This window comes from Tetrao urogallus, assembly GCF_951394365.1.
Source record: "Tetrao urogallus genome assembly, chromosome: 1".
Taxonomy (NCBI): Eukaryota; Metazoa; Chordata; class Aves; order Galliformes; family Phasianidae; genus Tetrao; species Tetrao urogallus.
This window is the reverse complement of record NC_136813.1, coordinates 101,510,779-101,527,308: the sequence shown is the minus strand read 5'-3', so window position 1 is coordinate 101,527,308 and position 16,530 is coordinate 101,510,779. Positions and strand designations below refer to the sequence as shown.

Sequence of the window (16,530 nt, the reverse complement as noted above, 5' to 3'; positions counted from 1 at the left end):
CTCCAGCCACACCGCCCCAAGCCTGTAGCGTCGCCTGGGGTTGTTGTGGCCGAAGTGCAGGACCCGGCATTTGGCCTTGTTGAAACTCATCCCATTGGCTCCAGCCCAGCTCTCCAGCCTGTCCAGATCCCTCTGTAGGGCGTCGCTACCCCCAGGCAGATCCACGCTTCCAGCCAATTTGGTGTCATCTGCGAATTTACTGAGGGTGCACTCGATGCCCTCATCGAGGTCATCTATAAAGATATTGAAGAGGACAGGCCCCAGCACCGACCCCTGCGGAACACCACTCACAACCGGTCGCCAGCTGGATTTGACTCCATTCACCACCACTCTCTGCGCCCGGCCCTCCAGCCAGCTCCTTACCCAGCCAAGAGTATACCCATCCAAGCCTCTGACTGCCAGCTTCTGCAGGAGAATGCTGTGGGAGACAGTGTCAAAGGCTTTGCTGAAGTCTAGGTAGACCACATCAACAGCCTTTCCTTCATCCACCAGATGGGTCACTAGATCATAGAAGGAGATCAGGTTGGTCAAACAGGACCTGCCCTTCATGAACCCATGCTGGCTAGGCCTGATCCCCCGGTCACCCTGCACATGCCGCATGATCTCCCTCAAGACGATCTGCTCCATAACCTTCCCTGGCACCGAGGTCAGGCTGACAGGCCTGTAGTTCCCCGGATCCTCCTTACGACCTTTCTTATAAATGGGAGTCACATTGGCAAGCCTCCAGTCATCTGGGACCTCACCAGTCAACAAGGAGCGCTGACAGATGATGGAAAGCGGCTCGGCTATCACCTCCGCCAGTTCCCTCAGCACTCTCGGGTGGATCTCATCTGGCCCCATCGACTTGTGACAGTCCAGCTGGAGCAGTAGGTCTCTGACTGTTTCTTTCAGAATCGCAGGGGGGTTAGTGTGCTCCCCGGCCGAGATTACCAGGTCAGAGAGAGGGGTATCCTGAGGATAACTGGTCTGACTTTTAAAGACAGACGTAAAGAAGGCATTCAGAACCTCCGCCTTTTCCTTATCCTCAGTGGTCACATTCCCAGCCTCATCCAGCAAAGAGTGGATATTCTCCTTTGTCCTCCTCTTACTGTTAATGTATTTATAAAAGAGTTTCTTATTCCTTTTCACACCAGCAGCTAGGTTAAATTCAAGCTGGGCTTTTGCCTTTCTGATTTCACCTCTACACATCCTAACAACTTCCCTGTATTCATTTTGAGTGGCCTGTCCCTCTTTCCACAGGCGGTAGATTCTCTTTTTCTCCCGGAGCCTCAGGAATAGCTCCCTATTCATCCACGCCGGTCTTCTTCCCCGCCGGCTCATTTTGCAGCTCAGGGGGACTGCCTGCTCCTGCGCCCTTAAGACTTCCTTTTTGAAGAGCAACCAGCTCTCTTGGACCCCTTTGCTTGCTAGGACTGAATGCCAGGGGACTCCCCCTATTAGTCCCCTGAACAATTCAAAGTCCGCCCTCCTGAAGTCCAAGGTAGCAGTATTACTATTCCCCCTCCAGGCTCCACCGTGAATCACGAAGTCTATCATTTCATGATCACTCTGTCCAAGACAGCCTCCAACCTCCACATCTCCCACCAAACCTTCCCTGTTTGTGAACAGCAGGTCTAGTGGGGCAGTTCCTCTCGTGGGCTCTCCGACCAGCTGTATCAGGAAGTTGTCCTCTACGCATTCCAGAAACCTCCTAGACTGCTTCCTCTGTGCTGTGCTGTACTCCCAGCATACGTCAGGGAAGTTAAAGTCGCCCATGAGGACAAGGGCAGGCGACTGTGCAGCTTGTGCCAGCTGCTTATAGAATACCTCGTCTGTTTCTTCATCTTGATTTGGGGGTCTATAACAGACGCCCACCAGGGTGCCTGTCTTGTCAGCCCTTCCTCTGATCTTTACCCATCGGGATTCAACATTATCATCCCCAGTCATAATCTCAGTAGCGTAAAAGCATTCCCTAACATAGAGAGCTACACCTCCACCCCGCCTTCCTTGCCTATCTTTCCTGAAGAGTTTATAGCCATCCATTGCAGCACTCCAATCGTGGGAGCAATCCCACCACGTTTCCGTTATGGCTACTAGGTCATAGTTTGCCTGCTGCACAATGGCTTCCAACTCTTCTTGTTTGTTGCCCATGCTGCGTGCATTAGTGTAGACGCACCTCAGCTGAGCCCCTCGCCTCTCACCTAATCCCACTACCACTTCCCCAGGCTGCTCTCTAGCAGGCCTGGCTTTATCCCCCTCCCCCTTCCTATCTAGTTTAAAGCCCTCTCTACAAGTCCCGCCAGCTCCTGGGCAAGTATCCGTCTCCCTTTTGGAGACAAGCAATTCCCATCAGACCTCAGGCCAGATGCCGAGTAGACCACCCCATGATCAAAGAATCCAAAATTTTTACGCTTGCACCAGCCTCTCAGCCATGCATTTATAAGATGGCTTTTCCTGGTCATCTCAGCGTTCATCCCTGTCACCAAGGGAATGCTGGCAAACACTGCTTGTATGCCCGCTCCATCAACTAACTTCCCCAGTCTCCTAAAATCATTTTTTATAATCCTCAGGCTTCTAACAGGGATCTCATCACTGCCGGCCTGAACTATCAATAGAGGATAATAATCAGAGGGGCGGATAAGGCTGGGGAGTTTTCTAGAAATATCCCTGACCCGGGCCGCAGGAAGGCAGCACACCTCCCTACGGGTAGGGTCAGGACGACATATTGGACCCTCTGTTCCTCTCAGAAGAGAGTCACCTACAACTACCACTCTCCTTTCTTTCTTGGAGGAGGCAGTCTTTAAACGCGGAGCTGACCGCCTCACCTTAGGCAAGCTTGGCGGCAGTGCTCCCACGTTATCATCAGTCACCTCTCCCTCTGGCTTCAGGGTTTCATACCTATTACAGAGAGGGATCAGGGGAACCGAGGTAGGTCGAGAACTTGGGGGTTGCCTGCGACGCCGGGATGAGACCAGCTGCCATTCCTCATCTTCACTCAAGCTGTCCCTCCCTGTTTGACTACAATGAGAGAGAGGGTCCATTGTTCTCTCCGTCTGGGTAGTGCAATCTCTGCGCCTTTCTCGCAGAGAGTCACTCCACCAGTCAATCTCTCGCTCGCACTCTCTGATGGTCCGCAGTCTACCCACCTCCTCCCTAAGCTCCACCACCAGGTTGAGCAGCTCATCCAGCTGCTCACACCGCACACAAGTGGCATCCTTCCCATCCTCCCCCGGCAGCAGCAGGCCGAGGCACTCCCGGCAGCCAGAGACCTGAACCGCCACATTATTAAGCAGACCCTCTGTCTGGGTTGCCACAGTCTTCGCATGGGAAGCACGTTTCCTGGTGAGGACCATGACTGAAGGGGGGGTGTCAGTGTAAACAGGAGAGCCAGTCACCTGAGAAAAAGACAAGAGCACCCACCCTTGCTGACACAAGACACAGCCTCTGCTCCTCACTGCTGCCTTAATGAATGGGCAATGAAGTGCTAGTGGCCCTCACACACTGACTACCTCCACCCTAGGTGGCCAGAGCACCTTTCCACACCTTCTGGCTTGTGTTATGTGGGCGGGAACCGGCTCCCACCCTCCCTGGTCTCTTTTTATCCACACAACAAATGGGTCAAGGTCAAGCCCCAGAGATAAAGAGAGCACCGCCCCCGCCGAGTCAAGATCCCGCCCACAAGCTGCTAGATCCCCGCTAGCAGCGCGGCACCACTGCTAGCTTCAAACTAGCCCTAAAAAGAGCTTTTTTTTGGTCAGACTTTTAGTTGAGATCCCTTGCCCAGCGCAGTCTTACCTGCTCTGACGCACGTCACCGCAGCAAATCATTTCAATTTTTCAATACATATAAAGTGCAGAGAAAAGATTAATAATCTGAATTATTTTAGTTTACGATTCTTTGGGGGTTCTAAAAGAAAAATCCATCTGTGAGATTCCTTCCTCTATGTATGTTATACATCAGTGTGATATATACTGTCTAAATTTTTCTTAAAAAATACAGGAAATTTTGTGTTTATTTTTCACACTGTTTGAACTTGGAAGAGTGGCCAATACCAAAGGAGCCAGACATAATTAGAATAGTAGAAAGAAGGGGGGAAAAGCAGGCACAGTATTTCAAACACTATTTGCCAATAAAAATGCACACCTCCACACAATATAATACTAAAGCAAACATTAATAAGCCTCCAAAGTGATTTTCTCCTATCTGATTACTTTCCATGCAAGCAAATTATCAGGCGCCTATTTCAAAAACAGAGCAAATGCAATCCTCTTCCTCTTCATGTTCTAAATAATTGAAAACAGCCCATTAACATCATTTGACCTTAGGCTTCCACTGGCATACTTTGATTCTGATACGTGTTTTCTTTGAAGGTAATTCTTTCTCTGTAGTTCATGCTGTTATGAACGCCTCTTCATCTGCACTAAGAATCTGAGTTTATTTTAAAGAAATCTGGGATCCTTGTTAGACTTACTGGTTGTGTGCAAATTCTGTTAGAAGTAATAGGAAAGACACCAGTACAGAGAGGGAAGAATAAATCAATTGGGTTTGTCAGAGAAAGTGATGTGCCCATAATACATCAGGATGTGCTACAAGTGCTATTCAAATCCTTCCTTCCAAAATATTGATACTGCCTTCTTATTTAAGCTCTTACAATGCTTTGCTGATTTTAATTGCCTTTTTTTTTTTCAAGAAGCTGTTTTATCCAACAGACAGAGATTTAAAAAGCATTAAAACTGCTACTAACAAAAAAAGCTTTGTTTAACAATGTAATTCTGCAGTTGATGCATTAGTATGAAATATGCTGTTGTATCCATATGAGAAGAGAGCTATGCTTGTGTAACAGAGCTGTGCTTCCCACTGTGATCAGTGAGCTTACCATGAATGCCAGATTTTACTTTCATGGACTCTAAGCAACACAAGGAATCTGTCTTATTAACTACTCTCCAGTTCAGAAAATATTCTCTTAAGCTCCAGGCAGTCCGTAGTAAAAAGCACAGTGTGACAGGCCCTACCTATGGCATAACATCCATGTCATGGATGGCAGATCATTTGATAGAGGAACTGGAAGGAGGCTTTTCATCTCCTCTAGAGAAATTTTGTTGCGATTTCTAAGAATAACAGGGGGATTCTCACCTGCTGAACAAATGGGTGGTGCTTTTTTGCCATATATGAAATTCTGCTTTGGTTGGCAAGGCTTGCTACAGTCTTCTCGTCTTGCCCTAATCTGCTGCAATATTTTTAACGGGAGTCTCAAAGAGCAACACAACCCACCCAGCTGCATAGTCTGGTTTCTTACTGAGGGCTACTATATAATGCTGTCTGCATAGCTAGCAATTGCCGCTTTCCAGGAAAACTCATACACTTGCCTCGTTATCAAAAGGGATTAAAACGTATTAGCCCCTCCACCTTCCTGCTCTTGCCTACAGGCTGTTTCCAGACCATTCCAACAACCATGTAACCATGTGAATTGGTACCTTGTGCAAGTTTAGTATTACAAATACTAAACTTTACTCACCGTTCTTTCTTTCTTTATTTACCCCACTGTTCACTTTCTTTATTTTTTATTTTATTTTATTTTTTTTTTTGCACACTGAATAAAGGGCTAATTTGTTATATTGTCAAAATTGTAAAAGCAGTTGAGCATGAACAATGGGAAAGATACGGGGTACCTCAACTGTAACTCAAGGAGCCTGCTGATTGGTCCAAGGAACCATATCCTAGAAACCATCCTAGAAATTGAACCAGTTGAAGCTGGAATACTTCCTCAGATTACACCAGGATCAGAAGTACACTGCAAGAATAACATATAGCCTTCATCCCCATGACCACCGGGATGACCACCAGGAGGCACCATGCATGTGTAGAAGCATTAATTAGCGGTGGAATTCAGGATATAGAATGGGCGTGGTATATTGTAATGAATTCCCAGAATTAATTGTGATAACCACTCCTTGTCTTAGAAATACAATGAGTATGTATGTATTCCTTCTATAAATAAATATGTTTACCTGGTTTCGGTGTGCAGGCTAGGAAGCGGCTACCCTCACCTGCACCTGGCATGCTCATAGCACTGAATAAAAATATAACTTTTTTATAACTATTTTGTGGTTATAGAGCGTGATTCCGCAAGTCAACACTAACCATCATTTTCTTTGTGCCAGAGTCCAGATTAGTATGATCGATTCATTAAGAGACACTTTTCTTCCTATAGGCTTAACTAAATTATGAGCTACCAACAGCATGTCTTTACGTTAGTGTTATTTAATGAAACTGAAAACTTCAATTTCTCTGATATTTTATTGTGTCAATGAAAAGCAACAGTTCTGTAGTGCTATCATTTTAAAAAATGTTATAAAAATCTAAGAGTACTATAATAAAAGATTATTGCTACCTGGTAATAAATGATTACCAGATGATAAGATTTTCAAAGATTTCCATGTGAGACTAATTCATTTCCTTTATACCTCATTTGTCTTTTTCTTTTTTTCCAAAGAGCATGCTTGTGAAATATCACAGCCTTCTTCATTTTTTTCCGTAGTGCTTTCTCTATTATTTCCTTGGATCCTTTCCATCATTCCCAGATGCAAAAATAAAATAAGCATGCACCTCTGAAGATGATGATGATTCTTTACTAACTTGTTAGCACTGGAGTAAGCCTAAGATATCCTTTTTTTAAGAAAATGTGAGATAATCATTTTCATATACAGATGGCAATTACAAAACTTTTTCAAAATTTTGCATTTCTACACAATTTTTATTCCCATTTCTAAAAACCCTAAGCAATTAGGCTTAGAAAGAGAGAAGTTTAAAGTAATTTTCAAGGACAAACCACTCTAGTATGCACAAAAATAAACATCAAATTGGTTATCCCAAATGAGATCTGAGGGAAGGGAGAGGAGTATTCTAATCAGCTCTGCGAAAGCATTCACCATTTTTATAGCTTTTACACTTACCAGCTGTTTGCATCCTACAGCTGTGATTTCAGCAGTCCTTCAAATTGGGCTTCTCCTGTAAATGACAAGCAGCATGGCTTCTGCTTGTGCCCTGTTGCTTTGTAATAGGTACTCACAAGGCAAGAGTGAATTGATAAACTTTGGTAAATTACACCGGGAGATACAGTAACTTTGATGCTCTGCTTCATAATATGACAAACGTCTTATTACTTAAAGAGATGAGAGAAAAAGTATTTTATCTGACATTATTGTATTAGTAGTATCTGTGGGGGAGGCAATCTGTGTCACGGTACTTCAATAAATGTGTTCAAGAACACTGTAAAATTAAGCTTTGCAATATTTTTTTAAATACTCCTTTAAAAGCTACTCTACAGTCGAGCAGAACCAGAACCACCATATGGTCTCTTTGTTAGCTGAGATTGTTTGATGACTACTATATCATCCTTTCCCTCGTCTCCTTCAATTTAGTTTAAATGATGCTTGTTGAAGAAAAAAGGAGTAACAGTTTGCACCGGGAGACTATAAAAGCACTCTCTTGGATGCAGAACAACAGGCCAAATGCCAGCGTGGGGGAAAAAAAAAGCTTGATCAGTGAAATATTGCTTCCTGATACTTGTAATTCATGAGTGCCTAAACTCAAGCATCAACCTGGCAGGAAACCCTTTAAGCTACTAATTCTGTGAGCACTGATTATCTGGTACTTTGTTTAAAATATTCATAGTACCTGTTCCTACATCTCAGCTGTCAGTCAATCAGATACACCACCAAAACTCTACAGTTCCTATCTGTTTCATTTAAAACCTTTTATTCCTTCTTGTAATTCAGTGTGATCACTGATCATTCCTATATGCTTTGTGGTTGGCCTTGAATAGAGAGAAAAATGTAACTGTAACATTGGCTATACTGGGAGACGCTGCTGAATTAAGTGGTACAAACAGTGGCAATGTCATCGTGTTCTAAATGCACGCCAGTTCATGAAGATAATTAGCACCAGCAGCACTACCTGCGTTATCTCCCCATAATAGGAAAGCAGGGTCACTGTTTTTACAGTAATCCTTTAAATCCCATACACATGTGAACGATATGGTAGAAATAAGAGTCTTTGGCAAATCCGTTCCATTTTGTTCAGTGAACTCTAATGATGAAGCTTAGTTTAACAGCATTTATCTTTTTTAATTATTTCTGTGACACCACTTCCTAAGATCAAACGATCTCCATTGTTCTTACCTTTTCAGATGTGTACCTCTGTTCCACTTAACATCCTCCCTGCCTTTCTTTGTGTCCCTTCCAATTTAATCATATATCTTCTTTTTTTTCTTCTCATTTTTGCCATTTCACAAGTGAAAAGGAAAAAGCCAGAGAAAAAAAACACCCCTCTGCCTATATCATGCGTGTCTGACTCATTGCATGACCTTTCAGTGTAACTTTGCCTTCTGCATCCTCAGTTTCTTTTGCTTAAGGCCTTCAGCTTTCTGTTGTGTCTAACTTTTCTTGAATATTGCTGGAGAACTGCAGCACATGCGAAGTTACTGAAGAAGTAAGTAAGAGCTTTGGACACTCAGCATACTTGAAGCCTTTCTCTGTGATTCATACCAGACAGCAGGCACTATAAAAGTTTAATCTATAGAAAAATCACCAGGGCATGGCAATCTGACTTGTTTCTTGTAAATACATATCTTGCTTTTCAGAAGAGTAAGGTCCTCTCCTCTAGGAGGTCCTACTAACTATTTCTGTACATATTTTCTTTCAAACTCTTTCACCTGATTGCTAGTCAGTAATTTTGGAAATAAACAGTCCTTTAAACTGTTCTACTGGGAAAGACTCCTTTGTCCTTCAGTAACTAAGTTCATGGTTTACAGTGACCAGAGTTGCAATGTGGAGTTTGATCTATAGAGATTCTGTAATTTTTAGTCTCATTCTAAGCTGAACACATGACAGACTATCAAGCCAGAGAAAAAATAAAGATATTTTAGACACGCTTTTGAGGCAGCATGGGACTTACTGGATCTTAGTCAAGTAATTGAAAAATTCTTTCAGAACCCCGGGCCTCATTTGGAGCTTCTCAGAAACTGAACTGTAGTCATTCAGTCACTCAATCATTATTATCTTGTTAGGGCTACACTATATAAAGTAGTTGTAACAAATACATTTAAGAACTCAATTTCTAGCAGATAAATAATTTAGTTTTTAACTGCTTCACAGTAATTTGGATTAGGAGCTTCAAAAATCTGTCAGTTGGTTTTGGAGTACTGCTAATGGGCTGTAGGTTATTATGTCAGGAAACTACCTCCTTAAGGATTATTCTTCTGAAAACCGATTATATTTAAAGTTCATTTCTTGAATATCCTACTTTTAACATTATTAAACATCCCTTTCCAAAATTCCTTTCTTCAGCCCTCCTTTAAACATGCATCCAAAGAGTAACCTGCCCACAACATATTAAGTTTCCATGCGGAACATACAAGCAACTCATTGGATTTTCCTATTATAGATTTTAGAGAGAAATAAATTCTATTAGATTATATTCCACTTGTAAACATAAGCTTCCAGATGGGAAAGGTCAGGACTGTACATTAACTCTTTGAACTAGATATCCCCTTTGGAAGATTAAAGTTTGGCAGTAAATGGACCCACAAGTTTTTGAATTACTTTGCATTTAAATAATGGATTTCTTATTTTCATCCATCATTAACCTAATTGATCTCATTTAAAAATGCAAATTGTAGCACTGAACTTTCATGTTCACTGATATTATTCTTTACTGTTTACTGTAACTATCCTTTATGTTTCATTTGTTTCAAGCACTCATTAATACGAAAAGCTCAAACAAGATAATTTTGCTTATTAACACAGTGTTGACATAGTTATTGAGCTAAATAATTAAATAGAATAACTTACTATTTACTTTTCATTCAATATGAAGAGTTATACAGTAGTGACAGCTATATCTTTTAATTTGCATTATTATGATTACTATTTTTAAAACTGCCTCTTACACTGGGAAATACCAAAATTTCAGTCCTTTAAGGGAGAAAGAATGGAAAGCTGATCACTATTTATAGTATAGAAATAACGTTGAGTTGTATTGTAAATACTAACATCTAAATTGTCATTTAGGGGGGAAAATAACACAGTTTGGGGAAAGAATCAGAAGAAAATCTCAAGGCAGGTGAGTCTTGTACAAAGACTAAATTTGTCTCAGAAGAACAGGGAGTCAACTGTAAGATCTCAAAATTCAGGAATCTGCAAGAATATCTTGACTGAAACAGAAAAACAAGAACATGACTTGAATAGTTGGCCTCTAAAGAACTGGAGTGTCTTCTGTGAGAGACCACCCTTTTCTGTCAGAAAGATGGATCAGACTCAGGTAGCCATGAGAGAAAAGCCATGCTTTTCCTCTCTGGGCTTCTAAAAGATTTTAAAAGAAGAACACACAACCTAAACTTGTTTTGTTCCCAGAGTGAAGTTGAAGAATCTTGAAGAAAAAAGTGCTGCACCCAAGAAAAAAATAATTCTGTTTTTTGATTGGGAAATTTTCTCAGCCTTGTGCTCTGTCCCTTTGCCATTTGTTACAATGAGTGCAATAGTCATACTCGAAAACGTCCTGCTGCATCTGCAGTAATCATGTAATTCTCGACAGGCTTCAGCTTGAGGTATTGGCTGCCTTCTACAACTTCGATCTCTGACGTATCACAGTTTCCAAACATTCTAACTATTCTAAGACAAAATGATTATAGTAAGAAAGCAAATCATGCTAACTTGTAACAGCAAACTGTAAAACCCTGAATCCGCAAATCTCAAGGCAGTTCTTTCTTCTATAGGCCTGGAGAATCATGCCCTTAGAAAATCCAGGTCTTTTTGCTGCCTGAGAAGAACTGTGTGCTTTACTTCATTAACTAAAAATATAATGAGATAAACATTTGTTCTGATGGCAAAGTCAAAACAATTCCCAGCACTCCAGCTGTCTTCACTCCTTCTCAACATCTATTCGTATTTCCTTGAGCTGGCTTAATATTTTGGGGGCCTATTACTACAAAAATAGAGCAAGTCCATGGTTGAGGAAGTTACCCTGAAAGGCCACCCAAGATATTTAAAGATGTAATTAGCTTATTAGAATTAAATACTAAGCTTTAAGGAAGCCATATACTTGTACTGTATATGACACTATTCTCATGCGGAACTGTATTTTAGGCATTCTCTGTAAACAGATGGTCTGACAGTCTATGTATGACCATTTTCTTATGTTTTAAAAAATAACACTATATTTTGTATGGTAGTAAATAGGCTGCTCTGAAATTAATGCCTCCTATTCATTTCCATGCAAACTACATTGGATACAGGATACTTTTGTGAAAATCTGCACCAGCAGAAGTGACCCACTTGTTGACACTACTGAAACACATCACCTACAGCCTCACTGTGCTCACATCCAGTGTATGTTCTCCAGAAACATTCAGCAAGCATCAATGAATGTCTGCGGGTACTGTTTTTTCCATGTGGAGGAATTCAATGACACAACTTCGCTCCATACACACTTCCATGTCAAACACCAATTTGTCAGACTATCCCTCTGCTGCTATCTGTCACACGGCAACAACATGTAATGGAATGTTAGTGGGAAGGTTCAGCCTCTACTGCCATACCACCAACATCTGCCTCTGATGTCATGGGCCAGTATAATAACATAGGCTGCTTTCAGAGCAGCCCTTGTGTATTATTGTCTATTATAATATATAATTCATATCTTATATTTGCACATAACTCCTTTCTTTCTGAACACGAAACTATAGAAATGGTGTGTTCAAAATAAATAAATAAATAAATAAAAATCACTGAAGTAAAAACAATGGTCTGAACTCTGTTAGTGGCATTAGATAAAATAGGTCTGATAAAAGCATTCTGCCTTACACCTGCAACACCATCCTGTTGTCAGTGAAACCTCCATTTGTTAATATGCCACAAATCACAGCAATACACTGTTGCTGAATACACACGCACCATTTTCTACAAGGCTGCACAAGTGAAATGCTAATTTGCTTATCTGTAGTCTCCTGCATTTGAAGTGCTTTGTTTATTTAATAAAAAATCGATAAGCGTATTTCCCAGACAATAGTCAACAATCGCTTGGAATTGTTGCCAAATTTTCAAGTCAAGTTCAGATGCTCATTGCAAAAGAATCTAATAAAAACTCACCAGATAAACAGCTTATCACAAAAACATTGTTGGAATAGCCAGTAGAAGCAAGCTAGCTGATGGCTATAGACTTGTCAGATTGACAATTCACTGCACATCTGTGTCTGCCAATATAGAATTTACTCAAAATTGCCTCTCAAGACACTTCTTTACATAACACATATTTAGCTTATTAGTGCTGTCATTTGGGAGTGTGGTCAGCTTTTGAACAGAATTTCCCCATGTCCGTTAGCACAGATCACATCACAGCTGCCATTTTAGAATCACGATGATTAGGTTTGAAGTTCAAATGATTTGATTTCACTTTAAAGCTTCAGAAGCAGCCTCTGGGGCAGGCTTACACAATTAATTTTTTCTGAGGTCTGCTGGGTAATTTACTGTAGACAGAGAATTTTTATGAAGGTAAGGTAATTACCACTGGGTAATTTTATGGCACTCTGTTCAGTATGAAGCAACATGTTGGCTGCCTTCTGCTTGGATAAAACCTGGAGGAAAATGAAGATGCTGCCTCTGAGAATCATCGCTTGTTTGACACATAGAAGAAAGATGAACAGAGTTCACTCATTTCCTAGTTCTGGATCAGAAGTTGTATTTGCCCTCAAAGTGTCTTTTCAGTGTGTGCATGAGGACTTTGAGTACACAGTCCTGTAAATATTACCATGAGAATCTTTCAAAACTGAAGTACTGCACACGTGTTTCCTTAATGCAGGAGTGAATGCAGGATTTTAGTTTAAGTGCAGAAGTAAACAATGAAACAAAACATTCCTCTGAGATTTGTATTTATCACTTACAAGAAGCAGTTCCTAATAATCAGTGGCAGCTAGGCTGACAAGCAAACTTCAGAGCAAAGCCACAGGGGATACAAGTCTATTTTGGGTTTACTATTCACAGTAAGGGTCAGAGGAAAAATAAACTCAGCAAGCAGTGTCATGCTACCACAAACCTCTGCTGGCCAAGCAGAAACTAAATTATGGCTGAACCTTTCATCACAAAAGAAACAATTGGGTTATTGAGCTGCCCTGCAGTGCACAGAGCATGACACAGAGATGAGCAGGATTAAGCACAAGTGAGACACAAATTACTGATAAAAAAAAGCTTAAATGGTTGGAGGAGGTAATTATTTCACAGTCTGGAGTGGGGTACAACATATTTACTCAAATAGCATGGATATTATTTTAATATCTAAAGTCTGACAAATTAATTTGGAAAGCCCTGTGAAAACAAGAATTGATCACAGCCCATGTTAAGATATCCTTATTTTGCTCAGTGTATAAGTAATATACTTATTTCCAGTTTTGGACTTCACCACTAAAAAAAAAAAGGAGCAGGATTCAGAAATTTGTTTTATTACATACATGAGCACAGCATAAATATGGTGCATAATGTGATATGTATGTATGTGTGTATTAAAAAACAACTGCTTTTTTCTTAAAGTTTTCGCTCTTATTTCATGTACTTATTTCATAATACTACTGGTGAAAGTTGACACTGTACTGATATCACTGTTGATGGTATTACTGGCTTTAGTATTAACTTTACTTCCTATTAAAGCTGATGATAAAAGCAGCTGTGTGAATTCATAATCATCTCTATCTACATCTCTGCGGACTCATTACAAAGATCTGTTTCATACAGACTCATTGCCCAGGATAGATGTAATACTATTTTGTCATTCACTAGATAAAAATAAAAAAACGTCATTTCAAATATTCTGTTGCTTTCTTATTTCTTTCCTATTGTCCACTCGAGGCAAACACAATCCTGCAATTACTATTATCTTTTTCTTTGCTTTGCTTTTAGTATTTTGATGAAGCCATGTGTGTTTCGTCCATTGTCAGCAGATTTTATCTATCTGTTTTTTACTCTCAGGTATAATCATTGAGGGCAGAAAACAACAAAATTAGCCAGACAATTTATTATTGCTCTTTTTTTCTAACCTGGGATGACAGCCTGGTTAGGAGTATCAATGTATGACAGACATAATTCTTCAGATTTTAGGAAAATGTTTAAAAAACAAGTTCAGTTCTATTGTATTATTTCCCTGCCAAACTGATGTCTAGCTGTGCCATTCTGTTTCACTTGTTTAAGGTACTACTCCGAAGCTCTCTGCTCATTTGAAATACCCCTGAGACATTTGGAACAATTACCCTATGGAGCAATGCCACACTACCTGATTTTAGGTGAGATGATTTTCAGAACTAAAGGATGTCGAATTAACAGATTCTCATGACTTTTGTCTTGGGGTCCTGTAATTCATCTGTTTTGTCAGTGCTATTTCTGAACTGTTGTCAGCTGGCATTGAGGATGTCTTGAACCAGCCCCATAATGAGTGTTCTGTGAGCATCACTCTCATTAATACAAATACAATGTCTCTTCTATGTTTGTAGTCCTATGAACTGATGGGTAAAAGCAGTTTTCAGTGACTGTAGCAATACCAGATATGACTGTGAGCAATGTCAGGCGGATAAGCAGGAGAATAAAATTAAGGAGCCTGATTTCAGTGCCATGTATTCCTTTCAGAGTCTTTGTGATTGCTGTAGTAAATCATCCTCCTGCACTTCTTTCCTTCAAGGTTCTCTGCTTGAAGCAACATCATTAATTCCATGGATCTCATTCTCTTTTCCTAAAATTTTCTTAAAAACTTTATCTCAAATAAGACTGTTGGATATGTTGACTGTGGAGTTGTATGTGGTAAGGAAAAGGACAATAGACTGTTCCCTGTTTGCAATAAGAAAATATTGCTTTTAAGATTGCACATGGTCCTTCCACCATCTCTTATGAACGTAAGCTTATTTTGGCATATTTCTCACTTATCTTTTGACATATGATGACACTCTCTACTAGTGCTGGAGAGTATAAAATTGGTTGGTGGAAAATTAATGAAGCAAAGAGAAAGGATTGAGAATAATTACTCGTATCTTGTGGCTTCTGGTAAATTGGCAGACTGAGGGGGCAAAATAGCAAATAAAGCACATCAGTGACAGTAAATACCCTTTCTAGTTTGTCCTTGTTGGAGAACTTCAGTGAACGTGCAGAAAAGGAAGAAGGGTCTTGTTCAGAAAATGAAACAATACATAAATTGCTGCTGTTTAGCAAGGTAGTGTCTTGTTGCCTGGGGAGCAAAGGGATAAGTGACATATCCAGAAGTTTTGTGTTTGAGAGGCGACACAAAGTCTGCCTTCTTGCTGCTTTTACATCAATCACATTACACATGACACAGTTTAAACCTCCTATAGCAGCCTGGTTTTTATATCATAGCATGGCTTGGATTAGAAAGGACATTAAAGCCAACCCAACCCCAACCCCCTGCTGTGGGCAGGGCTGCCCCCCACCAGCTCAGACTGCCCAGGGTCCATCTAAACCAGCCTTGAGTGCCTCCAGGGATGGGGGCAGCTTCGCTGGGGAGCTCTGCCAATGCCCCATCACCCTCTGAGAAAAGAATTTAACATCTAACATCTAACCTAAATCTCCTTCCTTTTAGTTTAAAATTAGTACCCCTTGCCTACTGTATAAAAAGGTCTCCCACTCTTTTATAGGCCCCATTTAAATACCCCACAGATTTCTCCAGGCTGAAAAAGCCCATTTCCTGAGCCTTTCTTCACAAAAGTGCTTTAGACCTCTGGTCATTGTTGTGGCCCTGTAGTACCAATATTCTGAACAGGAAGGGAGAAAGTATTTGGAAGTGAAGGCATGGGTCATACCAGAGGATGATGGTGATGGGATTTAGAATTCAGGGAAATAGATGTTAAGGATTCATCTCTCTAGTACAGATGCCATCTGAACATTTTTAGGGGAGGCAGGTGTTTTATAGTCATTGGTAAAGAAAGGCTTTGATCTCCATCAGGAAAATGATGCATAGAATGCATCAGAAAACAGTTATTTTCAGTACACATTACTTACGGGTACTAATCCACATCTGCCTCATTTCAGATGTTATGCAGATGGCATTTTTAGCAATGCTGTCAGCTTCTATGTATGGAGTGCTTTCTCAACCACCACATTTTACTTGTTTTAGATACTTACAGAACTATCTTCCTTCAGAAATAAGTTATACAAGCCAGCAAACCTTGACATTGCGTCTTGGGAACTAGCTGCTGTTACAGGCAACTTGTCTGCTTCACGGATAAACCTTGTTTATAATAAGTTCCTTTTCTTACATTTACCCTAGAAACAGACCTGTGAAAGGTCTCTACCCTTCACTTGATCTGGTAATATTTTGCAGACATCTCTTTCCCAAGATGGCAAACAAACACTGATGTTCTTCAGAAAAGTATACACAACAGTATAAAGAAGAATGGTGATTACAGTGCAAGTGAATATGTAAATGTCACCTGGTGGTGAAAAGCTGTTCTCCTGAGTTCCTCATAGTTTGTAAAAGCAAAGAAAGTGACTCAAAGGACATGAC

At 40.7% G+C, this 16,530-nt stretch overlaps 1 protein-coding gene across 2 annotated transcripts in view; it reads right to left on the bottom strand.

Annotated features, from left to right (window-relative positions):
* Positions 1-16,530, bottom strand: part of CADM2 (cell adhesion molecule 2) — a gene marked incomplete at both ends in the record, with an annotated part of 624,831 nt that overhangs the window by 104,855 nt on the left and 503,446 nt on the right. The gene's annotated exons all lie outside the window — the stretch shown is intronic.